Consider the following 12,987-nt stretch of genomic DNA (forward strand, 5'->3'; position numbering starts at 1 on the left):
CAAACACTAGAAACACAATAAAAATATGTAACCCAAGTTCCATTGATCATTGGCATGGGACTCTCCTTACTGGGGGAGGGGCAAAGCTGGGTAAGGCAGATATGAAAAGAGAAGGAAGAAGGGAGAGTTTGGGTTCTCTTTAGTCTCATCTGGCTGTGAGTTTGCTTTAAATGCTTCTAACTTCCACCTTTGAGAGAGAAGATGGACTTTGCCAGACTGCTAAAGGGAAAATGACTTTGAAAGAAGATAACAAAAAACTGGGAGTCTCCACCATGTTCTTGTCCCCAGTTTACTATTCTAATAATAATACATTTCCTCTTTGTGTAAGATCTGGGATTCACTCATTGTCTTTGTTTCTGTCTCTCTAGCTCTCTCTCTCTCTCTCTCTCTCTCTCTCTCTCTCTCTCTCTCTCTCTCTCTCTCTGTGTCTTTCTCTCTTTACTCCTTTCTCTTTTTCTTTCTCTCTTTCTCTCTTTTCATCTTTCTGGCATCTATCTACCTATCTAAAGATGCATAATATAATATATTATAAAATTAGAAAAATAATATATATACCACTTTGTGTGAAATATATATGAATTTTCCTACTTCTGTGGTGTTATTGACTTGGAAAATGGATTTCTTTTCTACTCACTATGTGTGCTCATTGTGAAACTGGTGTTTGCTGGAAAGTCAAGCCTTAGATATAGAGCTTGGGTTCTTCCTTTCTTTGTAAATAAAGATAAGAAATTAAGTTTGAACTTGAAAGCTACATGCCCTAAACTAATAATATTTAATGGAACAGATAGATATCATTCTAACCTGCAATTCTCACTCTCTCTGGAGAGGAGAATGGCCAAGTCTCTGGTCCTAAATTCCAGCTTCTACTTTTGAAAGGAATTAAGGTCTCCTTTGAAGAATATAGGAGGGAGAACAAACTAAAAATGTCGATTTTACCTCCCTTCAATCCATACAACAATACCCTCATGATAGATTTGAGAAGGCAATTTTATTACAGTTATACAAAAATATTATTTAAAAAAACAAAGCAAAAAATTGTTTTGATTCACTTAGAGAAGAGATAAAATTATTATTTTTTATTAAAGCTATTTATTTTTTAAAACATACATGTGGACAATTCTTCAACATTAGCCCTTGCAAAACCTTCTTTTCCAATTTGCCTTCCCTTCCCCCACACCTCCTTTAGATGGCAAGTAGTCCAATACATGTTAAACATGTGGAAATATATATTAAATATAATGTGTGCATATATATTTATATAATTATTGTGCTGCACAAGAAAAATCAGATCAAAAAGGAAAGAAAATGAGTAAGAAAACAAAATGCAAACAAACAACATCAAAAAGAGTGAGAATGCTATGTTGTGGTCCACACTCAGTTCCCACAGCCCTCTCTCTGGAAGTAGATGGATCTCTTCATAAGAAGATCATTGGAAGTGACATCAATTAGAAAAGTCACATTCATCAGAATTCATTGTCATATAATATTGATGTTGCCATGTACAATGATCTCTTGCTTCTGCTCATTTCACCTAGCATCAGTTCAAGGCCTCTCCAGGGCTCTCTGAAATCTTCCTGCTGGTCGTTTCTTACAGAAGAATAATATTCCATAACATTCATATACCATAATTTATTCAGCCATTCTCCAATTGATGGGCATACATTCAGTTTGCAGTTTCTTGTCTACAAAAGGCTGCCACAAACATTTTTATACATGTTTGTCCCTTTCCCTCCTTTAAGATTTCTTTGGGATATAAGCCCAGTTGTAACACTGCTGGATGAAAGGGTATGCACAGTTTGATAACTTTTTGAGCATAATTCCAAATTGCTCTCCAGAATAGTTGGAGCCATTCACAACTCCACCAACAATGCATTAGTGTCCCAGTTTCTCCCATCTCCTCCAACATTTGTCATTATCTTTTCCTGTCATCTTAGCCAATCTGAGAGGTGTGTAATGCTATCTCAGAGTTGCCTTAATTTGTATTTCTCTGATCAATAGTGATTTAGAACATCTTTTCATATAACTAGAAATAGTTTCAAGTTCTTCATCTGAAAATTGTCTGTTCATATCCTTTCACTATTAGATAAAATTATTATTATAAAATAAAATCAAGGTTTAAAGGAAAAAATAGATGGAACATTAAGGGACAAAATGTTCAAAGGACTTAAAAATTAAGAAGAAAATTACAATGCTAGAAGAGAGAAAAGAAACCAATAATCCAAGGATTACAACACATATTTCTTTAAAAATAAATCTTTTTTTTCCCCTTGGTAGTGAGAGTAGAGTCCATAAGAAAACTACTTTGAATGTAGAAGGAGTAGTCAAGTGCAGAGTCAAAAGTCTATTCCATAATGGAATAGATGCAAGTAAATAAAGAAGGTAAAATGATTTCCTCCATCTCTTTATAAACATGAGGAAAACAGTGAAATAAAATTGGAGGGAAGGAACTGAGATGAACCAGTGCAGAAACACAAAGCTTTCATGTCCTTCAGCAAAGAGATCAGCCCAAGGGTATGATGGAGCCAATATAAACCAACTCTGAAGAACTGATTGTTAACATATATTTTAAAGACAGTCAATTACTAAACATTTACCAACATACCTCTAGATCCACCAGTGAATGATCATGATTCTTCTACCCTAGAGGAAATAGAAAGATACAGTATATAAACAAATAAACAAAAATAAACAAATTAATTAATGAGTAACATAAACTATTAAAATGTTTTTTTTTAAAAAAACCATAAACTGTTTTCATTCAACAAAATAAAAACAAAACAAAAAACAAATGTAAGCTTTAGTAGGTTGCCTCACCATCACTACCCTTCTCCCCCCAAAAATAAGCTTTAGCAAACCTGAGAGGGGTTAATAGGAATAAAATTTAAAAAAAACTAGAAAATAAATAAGGTGACTTCTCAGTGAATAGCTAAAAATAATAATAAAGTGCATTTATGCACAATTATGTGAGCAAACTGTAGAATATAAAGGGAATTGTCAAAATATAAAATATTGAAATAAAGAAATGAACTTTACTATCAGAAAGAGGAAATGAATAAGACTTAAGAAAGTAATAAATTTTTCCAATAACTATTATTAACTTGTATAAATATAAATTAATATAATTAATTAATAAAACAGATACAACTTATCTTTTCACAGAGCTGGTTGTTAATCATTTATCAACACACTTTGGAGTACAAAGAATTCCAAGTACATTCAAATCAACAAGTATTTATTAAGAGTACTTATTATGTGCTAGACACTGTGCTAAGTGTCAGGGTCCACAAAGAAAAGTGAAAACAAACACAAAACCAGACCCCACTCTGAAGAAGCTTCTATGGGATATAACATGCAAACAATAGACATATAAGATCTCTTTGGATAAATGGAGGTCAGCAAAAGAGAGAAAATGCTGCCATGAGAGGATGCAGAAAAGCTTCTTCCAGAATGGAGGATTTTAGTTGAGACCTGAAGGAAGTTGCCAGAAGAGAGAGATGGCTAGGAGAGAATTCTCCTGATGAGTAGCTGCCAGCAAAATTGCCTTCAGGATAAGGAAGCTCTTCTCTAATGGCAGAGAGCACTGTTCTTGTAATTTCTAGATTTAGAGAGTTGCCTAGTGCTTTAAGGGCTTGGGATCTGCCAAAGGTCAGTTTGTCTCAAAGACCTGCCATTCTTCCAGTCTTCAAGGACAGCTCTCCATCTATTATATCATACTACTCCCTGCAGTGGGACAAGACTGCTTATTTCCATTCATTCTTTCTTTTTCTCCCCAGTAGGCACTTGATAACTGCTCATTGGTTGGCTGATGGTTAATAATTGAGAAAGAAAGCACCATCCCACACTCTTTTTATGAGACAAATGTGATCCTAATAGCCAGACCAGAGAGGAATGATAATATACATTATAGTTGAAGAAATTAAGATTCTGAGAAATTAAGTCATTTTCCCAAATTCTCAAAACTTGACAGTGCCTAATACATCTTCTGATCCTAGTACCCTTCCTCCAAGCCAGGATTTTTGCCACTTCAGACAAAGAGAATTTTGAATCTCTGGAAGCTCTGTTTGACCTTTTTTCTTTTATAAACTTGTGTCACTTTTTTTTACATGAGAATCAAACTAAAAGCAGTATTCTAAACTTCTATATGGGAAATGCCATTAAATAGGAGTAGGTTTCATTTTCTCAGCTAACATTTACTGATATCTTCCTGTGCACACCAATATTTGGAGAAACTAAAGGTAACAGAATCTTTCTCAGTCATGGATTATTGGACATGGAAGGAAATATCAAAAGGAAACTGAGTCACAGAGAAATAATGAATATAATCAGTGTTAGATGTGGTTAATAGAGGAACTTATCTCTGAGGCAGGGAGGGAGAAGGCTCTGATGTAGATCAGTTTAATTCCTTGGTCCCAACCTCTGGGGTAGACCTCCCCAGGAATGTCAAATCCAAGGTATGTCAAATGCCTGAGACTCATCCTCTGTAGAATTCTCAAGAAGTCTCACTTTGCCAAGCCCCATCAGAAATCCCAGTCCTGTCCTAGAGGTAAAATTTTCCCTATAAAATCTACTGATGGGCCATCCCATAGCTCTTGTCTTCCTTTGGGTCAGTCCACCATGGTACATTGTCTTGTGCTATCTTTTCCCTTCTCCCATGCCAACTCCACCATGCTTCTCACCCCACTCTTCCTCCTTACAGCCAACCAAGTCTTTTAGGGTGCTAAGTCCCTTTCAGGATTTAGCCTGACAGCTGAGGGTATACTCAAGTCTCTTGGGTGCTCCCTTTCTAGTAGGTGATTGTGAATTCCACTGAGGAATTTGCCTTTCTATGCTCTCCCAGCTCTCATTTCATATTTATCATTCCTGGTATCTGTTATAGCCCTTCTTTTTGTGTATAACCTGTTCCCCTAAATAAATGGACCTTTTGCCAAAGAGAATGGCTATTGTGAATTCTTCACATGACCAAACCCCAACTTCTGGTGCCTGCATCATCTGGCGTCGATGTTACCTACATCATTTTGGTCCTCGAAGCACTTCATTTGGTGCCAAACCCCATATCATAGACCACATCAAGTTGCCCAAGGAAACGTGTGACATTGGGAAGGTATGAAATGTGAAGCTAAGTTCAAATCCCAGCTTTGAAGGTTAGGTCTATGAGGCTCTGGGTGCCTCATTTCATCTCTATTCCCTTGTCTATAAAGTTAGGAGGGAAACTCCAGGACTGCCATGGTCCCCTTCCAGTTCCAAGCTTGTCATTTTAGAACATAGTGTTTCCTTGCTAAAGAGTCAGGCATAGGATTGAGGCAAGTGATGATTTAAATGCACTCCTTTTAAGGCACTTACCTCCTTGCTAGGTGATTTAATCAAATAAACATTCACATACTCAGCCTAGCTTGGAGTAAGGTACTTTGTTCAAAGAAATATTCAAGGAGCTTACAATAAAGTGTGGGGAAGTCTGACAGTAGGTTGGGAAGCCAATGATCCCCGTGCACTAAAAAACCCCATCAAGCACAATCAGTGCAGAACAGAGGGCAAAAGGAGCACGGAGACAATTGAGGAGGAAAGGAGACTTCTCTTTGGTGGGATGGGGAGGGCATCATGCATGGTGTCAATCACCTGAACTGAATGGAGACAAAGAAAGAGAGCTAATCTACAGCTTTGGGAGGAAGTGAGGCATCCATTCCAGACCCTGGAGGCAAAGTCAGTAAAGCTATGGAAGAGGCTAGAAGGAGAGAGCAGGTAGAATGTGACAATCTTTGTGTCATACTCTGCACTCTGACAAGCTGAAAGCTCCATGGAAAAGCTCCTGTTAATATGCTATTTGCCAATACAGTTTGGGATGAAGGAAGAAAGAAAGAAGAAATTAGAGATGTGTATATTGGTATATATGTTTAGACATATAGAAATATTTCTATAACTATATATAATATGTATTATAATATATGACATAATTATATATTATAATAATATAACGATATGTATTTATACATATATAGCAATAATTATAATAACAATAACTAACATTTACATAGTATCTACTATACGCAAAGTCAGGCACTGGGCTGAGTACTTTGCAATTATCTCTTTGATTCTCACAACAACCATGTGAGGTAGGTGTTATTAAACTCAATTTTACAGATGAAGAAACTGAGGCAAGCAAAAGTTGCCCAGGCTTACACAACTAGTAAATGTCTGGGACCAGAGTTACATATACATACATGGAACTATCTAAACTTACCTATAACCATATATGCGTGTATGAATATATATATATATATATATACACACATACATAAATACATTATATAAACTATCTAGTTTGAAAAATTCAAGGTCCACCTGTTCCTATGCTCTAGAAAGAGGTGAAGTGTCTAATTTCAAGAGGATGACAGTTTGACTACCTTTTGTATTAAAGGGACCACAGCTGGGGTGTGGAGCTCAGTTCCAGGAAGGACTAAAATTTTTAGGAAGAATGCATAGATTAGCTGGAGAGCATCTCAGGAATTGGAAATGATGTATTGGGAAGAAAATATGCCATCTGAGACATGGCTTTAAGGAATTGCTTAGCCAGGAAAGTAGAAAACTTATCTTTATATAAGTTTATAGTAAAACTTGTTGAGATAGTCAAAAATGGAAATGAGCATTCTAACAATTCCCCCTGACCCCTCTCCAACCTTATTCCTTCCCTTTCTTGCTCTTTCCCTCCGTTACTCCTTCCCTCTCTCCTTCCTTCTCTTTTTCCTTCCTTCCTTTGCACCTTCCATCTCTTTCTACTTTCCCTTGCTCCTTCTTTCTCTTTTCCTGCCTTTTCCCTTCTTTCTCCAGCTCCTCCCCTTCTTTACTCCTTCCCTCCCTTACTCCTTCCCTCCATCCTTTCCTCTCTTTCCTTACCTTTTCCTTCTTCCGTAAATATTCCTGGTGACTTCAATTATAGAGTTCCTAGTTGGGACCCCAAAAATAAAATCGGCTCTCTTCATGACCTTGGATATGTCCCTTCTCTTTCTAAGGCCTCAGATCTCTCATCTAACAAAATAGAGTTAGACTAGGTAATCCCCAAGGCCCCTTTCCGCTCTGACTCCAGCTGTCTATCATCATTTACAATGTAGTTACTGGGAAGCTACAGCGTCCAAGGCTGTCTGCACCAGAGAATGGCAAACGTGCCATTGTTAATGAATATAGTTTAAAAAACAGGAAAAATGATCCACATGTGACTCTTTCCCGGTCCTAATGACTGATGTGCTATGAGAGAGGCAGACATTCCATAGGGAGTTGATTCGTTACTTCCAATTAACCTGAGTTCATGTGAGCTGTAACTGTGTTCCCATCCTTGCATGTAAAGGAGCCGCTCTGATCCATCTCCCCACCTGACTCCCCATGTCTGATTTAAACAAGGATTAGGCAATTATTTCCCATCTAGCAAACAACCACAGACTGTATCATCTCCTTGTGGGGCTACTTTGCATTGAGTTTTACATTTCAGTAGAATCCGCACTGAAAAATCTGCCCATCAATTCTCTTATAGACAAAGCTGGGAAATGCATCTGGAGCTGTCCACACATAGGCCTACTAGAGCAAAGAAGGCTGGCCCAGTATATATAACAAAGTACAAAATCATACTCACTGTATTGAGCTTCAAAATACAGCCAGGTCTATCAAAAGAATTGAGATGGAGATAGAAAAACATTTTGGAAGATTTTTTCCCCTCTTATAATGTATTGGATTGACATTTGGCTCTTGGCAACTCCCTCCCTGACTGAGGTATAGCTCTTTCTGGTACTAGGCCCTGTAAATTTCCTCTTTCTCTGGATACTTAAAAAAAGTCAAGTCCTTTGGTGTTTCACTTTCATGGATGAATGCTATTTCCATGCCTGTTGGCTACACTGGGGATTCAGTGCATCAGAAAAGGGAAAGATTCCACTTAGCTGTTTGGCCCAGAGGGCCTAACTAGGAACCATGGGTAGAGGTTGCAGAAAGTCTACTTTAGGCTGGATGTCAGGAAATATTTTCTAATAGTTGGCATTCTTCCAAAGTAATATGGAACGGTGTGGTGTATCTCCCATAGCTAGAGATTTTCCAATAAAGTCCAGAGGTCAATTGAGTTAAAAAGAGCCTTAAACATCAACTACTCCAACTCTCTTATGAAATGGATGAGGACATTTACCCACACTGGGTCACTTCTCCTATGACAGTACCCATATTTAACATTAACATTCTTTGGAAGAGAATTAGCTGCTTCCTTCTTGGATTGTCCCATTCCTTCAGTGTCCAGCTCCATTTTCTTAAGAAAAAGTCTCCCATCTAGGAGTTTTGCTTTGTTTGTCCTAGTTTCAAGTTTTTAATGCTCCTTATTTTTTTTTAATTGTGTGGGTCAATTTTTTCTGCCTTTAGTCTCTTAATACAAGCCAGGATTTTGCTCAACTCTTTCAGATTTGTGTCTTCTTTGTGTTTCCCTCAAAGCACTCCTGCCATCCTTTTCAGGAGTACTTTCTTTCCTCTGGTAATGTGGATAATGAGGATTTATTCATCCTGGTGTTTATACTTTCCCCTTTAGTTAAAAACTGGTCTTGCTTTTTCTACATATCCAGTGTTAATTAATATTGGCATAAATACAAACTTAGTATTTTCACTGCAGATGTTAGGAAGGTTTTTCCCTCCTCTTAGACAGTATTGGCTTAAAATCTATCTTCCTTTTCTTTTTTTAGCAAATACCTCTATCACCTACTTAGCCACATTGTCTAGCCAGTCTGATCCATTGCTCTGTCCCCCTGATACTCCTACATCCTTTATCATCTTCCAAAACTGATTCCAAAGCTTTCTTTCTACTTTCTGCAATTTCCCTCCTGATGGCTTACTTATCTAGAAAGAATCAGGAAATGTATATTTTAATCTATTGATGTGTATCTATTAAGTGTCTTCCCTGTGTCAAGTATTATACTTGGAGCTAGGAATATAAAAACAAATAAGCAACTATCTCTTTTCTCAAGAAGCTTACATTCTCTCAGGAGAAATAATACATACACATAAAAGAAAATGCAAAATATATGGAAAGTAGATATAAAATTGGTAGAGGGTAGAAGTAGGGGGAGAAAGTCAAGAGTGGCCTATATAGTAATGGCCACTAAAGTTTCTTTGAGATTCAGCTCAAGCGGAATCTCAAAGAAATCAGAGAATGCTAAGAGGAATAAGTGAGGTGTGAGGGTACCCCAACTAAGAAGTATGATTTGAGCAAAGACCCATGTGTTCAAGCAGCCCTTCTTAGCTCTAGCCCTCCCTGTCTTGTAAGCCACTTGGACTTGCCAGGACACTCAGAGAAGTTCAGACAGGTAGGGAACAGCTGCCCTTGGAGGACTAAGATTTGGCCACCCTTTGATAACTCTAAGTGCTGGTTAGGACCTCCTCAGAGCCATAGTACGGAATTATGGGGAGAGAGGGGAAGCAGAGGATTTTTAAACCAAAAAACCTGGTTTTGAATCAAAGTTCTACTTCTTACTGTTTGTATGACCTTGGCCAAGCTGCTTCCTCACCTTGTGTATAAAATTAAAAATTGAGTTCAGCGACCTCTGTTTTCTCTAATCCTACATACATATGCCTAATTAGTATTTGTGGAATATCAAAGGTCTTCTTCTTTGGTCACACATATCCGGTGGGATGGATGGACATTGCCAAATGAAAAGGACTCATTTAGGGGCAGGAGGGAGAGAGATTTGATTAATTTCTCCCCAGATTCCTCAGTTCTAGCCTATGGCAGAATGTGACTTTCTGGACTATCATCCAGGTGACTCAGGAAAAGAACCTGCCTGATTTGATTGAGGGAGCCTATTTTCAGAGACCAACCCTATAGGTGCAGAACTCCAAATGACACTGCTTCACAAATATGGCACCCTGGGGCAGAACTTGGAAAACTACAGAGATCAATCAAGAGGGGTGATGGGGACAGCACTACTGGGACAGAACTCTTCTGTCCCTTCTCTCATGGATTCACATACTCGCCCAATAGCTATGCTTTTCTCTGTAAAGTCACTGATGTTCCTGTAATCAGGGACAGATTTATCTACTGTAAAACACCTTTGGATTAATGTAGCAGCTAGATGGCATAATGGATATAGCACCAGTCCTAAGTCAGGAGGATCTGAGTTCAAATCTGGCTTCAGATATTTAACACTTACTAGCTATGTGATTCTGGGCAAATCACTTAATCCCAGTTGCCTTAAAAAAATAACAACAACCAGAGCCAACTAATTGGAATTGGAAGCCTAAGTAAGGCTGTGCCAGCTCAGCAAGTTACTACCCCTCTCTGAACCTCAATTTTACCATTCATAAAATTACAGGGTTGTGTTAGATGACTTCAAAATCTGCTTCGCAGAAACATAAAGTTGTAATTTCTACTTGTGAGATGGGTACCCTAGCACTTTAGTGGAAAGCAAGTCTCACTAAAATGAACCCAGGTAAATGCAAAGCAAATTGATGATCAAAATTAATGCTGGCACTAAAAAATGTCAAAAGCAGGGTTTTTGCTTTGGTTTGTGGTAGTTAATTTTTTTTTTTGGTTTTGGAAGTTTTTTTGGTTTATTTTTATAAAATGGAAAAACTATTTCAGTTATGGGCACATAGATTACCAAGTCTGGTCAAGAGGCTCATTTTCTTTAACACATACACACACAGAGATACACATATGTATCTCTGTGTTTGTATATATTTCATTAAATATTCCCCAATTACATATAAAAATTTTCACATTTTTTAAAAATTTTAATTCCAAATTCACTCCCTGCCTTCTCTCTCTTCCTTCCTTCCTCCTTGAAAAGCAAGCAATTTGATAGTGATTGTACATGTTAAGTCACAGCAGAGACTTTTACTAGTTGTAAAAGAAAATACACAATATAATAACAAAAAAGAGTTTAATAAAAGTATTTTACAATCTGTATTTAGAGTTCACCAGTCCTCTCTCTGACGGTGAATAGAATTTTTCATCCTATGTCCTTTGGAATTGTCTTGGATCATTATATTGATCAGAGTAAGTAGGTCTTTCACAGTTGATCATTATTACAATATTGCTATTATTGTGTACATTGTTCTCTTAATGCTCACCTCTTTCTGCATCAGATCATACAAGTCTTATCAGAGTTTTCTTGAAAATATCCCATTCATCATTTCTTATAACACAAAAGTATTCCATCACAATTATATATCACTTGATTTGCCATTCTCCAGTTGATGGGCATCCCTTCACTTTCCAATTCTTTGCCACCACAAAAGAGATCTGCTATAAGTATTTTTATACAAATAAGTCATTTTTCCTTGGTATAACGAACTAGTACCAGTATTATTACTAAGTTCAAAAGTATGCACGGTTTTATTGTCTTCTGGCTGTAGTTCCAAATTATGCTCCAAAATGGTTGAATCAGTTCACAACTCCACCAACAATGCATTAGCATTCCAATTCCTTCCCATTCAGTCCAGCATTTGTAAATGTTTTTCTGCTATGTTAGCCAACTTTATAGGTATAAGTACTTCAGAGTTGTTTTAATTTGTAGTCATCTACACAGTAGTAATTTAGAGCATTTTTTCATGTGACTACTGATAACTTTGATTTCTTCTTCCAAAAATTGCTTATTCATATTCTTTGACCTTTTATCAACTGAGAAATGGCTCTTAATTTTTAAAATTTGCTTAGTTCCCTATACAGTTGAGAAATGAAGAAATAGATTCATTTTCAACCAATCAATAATCCATAAACATTTACATATCAAGTACTGTGATAAGTACTGAGGATATAAAAAAAGACAAATGACAGCCCTTTTCCTCAAGAAGCTTACACTCTAATGGGGAGAATAGCATGTAAACAAATATACAAAAAGCAAGTCATACACAAGATAAATAAAATATAATTAACCAACGGAAAGCACTAAAATTAAGAGGAGCTGGGAAATCTTCTTTTAGAAGGTGAAATGTTAATTGAGATTTAATGAAAACTAGGGAGTTTAGTAGTAGTCAGAACAATGATGACTACAAAAAGATATCTAATATTAATGCAGTTTGAGAAGGCAGAATCACCGGATTCCATAAATAGTCATTTGAGTACTCTGATCTGAGAACAATTAGATAAAACAAGATATTGGTTTTTCTGATGATGTTAGGAATTAATTCATTCAAAACAGTATAGAGAAGAAGAAAGAGAGGGAAAGGAAAGAGAAGAAGAGGAGAGGCAAAATGTGGGGAAAGAGAGGGCTGACAGCTGGACAAATCACTTTAAGTTTCCATTTTCTTATTTGTAAAATGGAAATAAGGAAGATATTGGTTGCTTACTGTATTTTTAAGGCTCAAGGTAGATGCTGCTCTTTTACCTGGAGCTCTTCATTTGCTTCATATCTTTCCTCCCTTTGGAAGAAAGTCTGGTGAAGCCTTTGGAACTTTTATCGGAATCTTCTTTTTAAATACATAAACTAAAATGCATAGGCCAACAGAGGAAACCAATTATGTTCAAATACAGGAATTTAAAAATTTTATCTCATGGATTTTGGATCATGGATCAGGCTTTCCTGAATCTAGAATCAGGCTTTCCTGATCTAGAAGCGCATCTGACTAAATACAAGGAATTGGGATTTGTCTGTGTGTTTATCTGTCCTCAATGTAATTATCTGCTTGGGGATTGCTACCCATTTTTAGAAGAGAGGGGGCCTTATTCACTCTTTTTCTTAAATATTTCTATATTCCAATGGAGCTAGCTTTCTTTTTCTTCCTTTTTTTGTGGGGGGGGGCAGTTTTAGAAAATATTTAGTTAAGTGATTAATATTTGAAAAGGTAAAGGATCACCTTTATTCCATTTGGAAGTTCAGTAGATGGGTCCGATAAAACACCAACACTTTACAAGAACAAAATGCTGAACATTAAATTCTCCCCAACCTCTGTATTTTCCTCAAGGCACATTAGGCACTTTGAGAGACACATTAATTCCTCTGGATCACTGTTCAACTCAGGTCAGCATTTCCA

This window comes from Sminthopsis crassicaudata, chromosome 5, assembly GCF_048593235.1.
Source record: "Sminthopsis crassicaudata isolate SCR6 chromosome 5, ASM4859323v1, whole genome shotgun sequence".
In the NCBI taxonomy this organism is placed as follows: domain Eukaryota; kingdom Metazoa; phylum Chordata; class Mammalia; order Dasyuromorphia; family Dasyuridae; genus Sminthopsis; species Sminthopsis crassicaudata.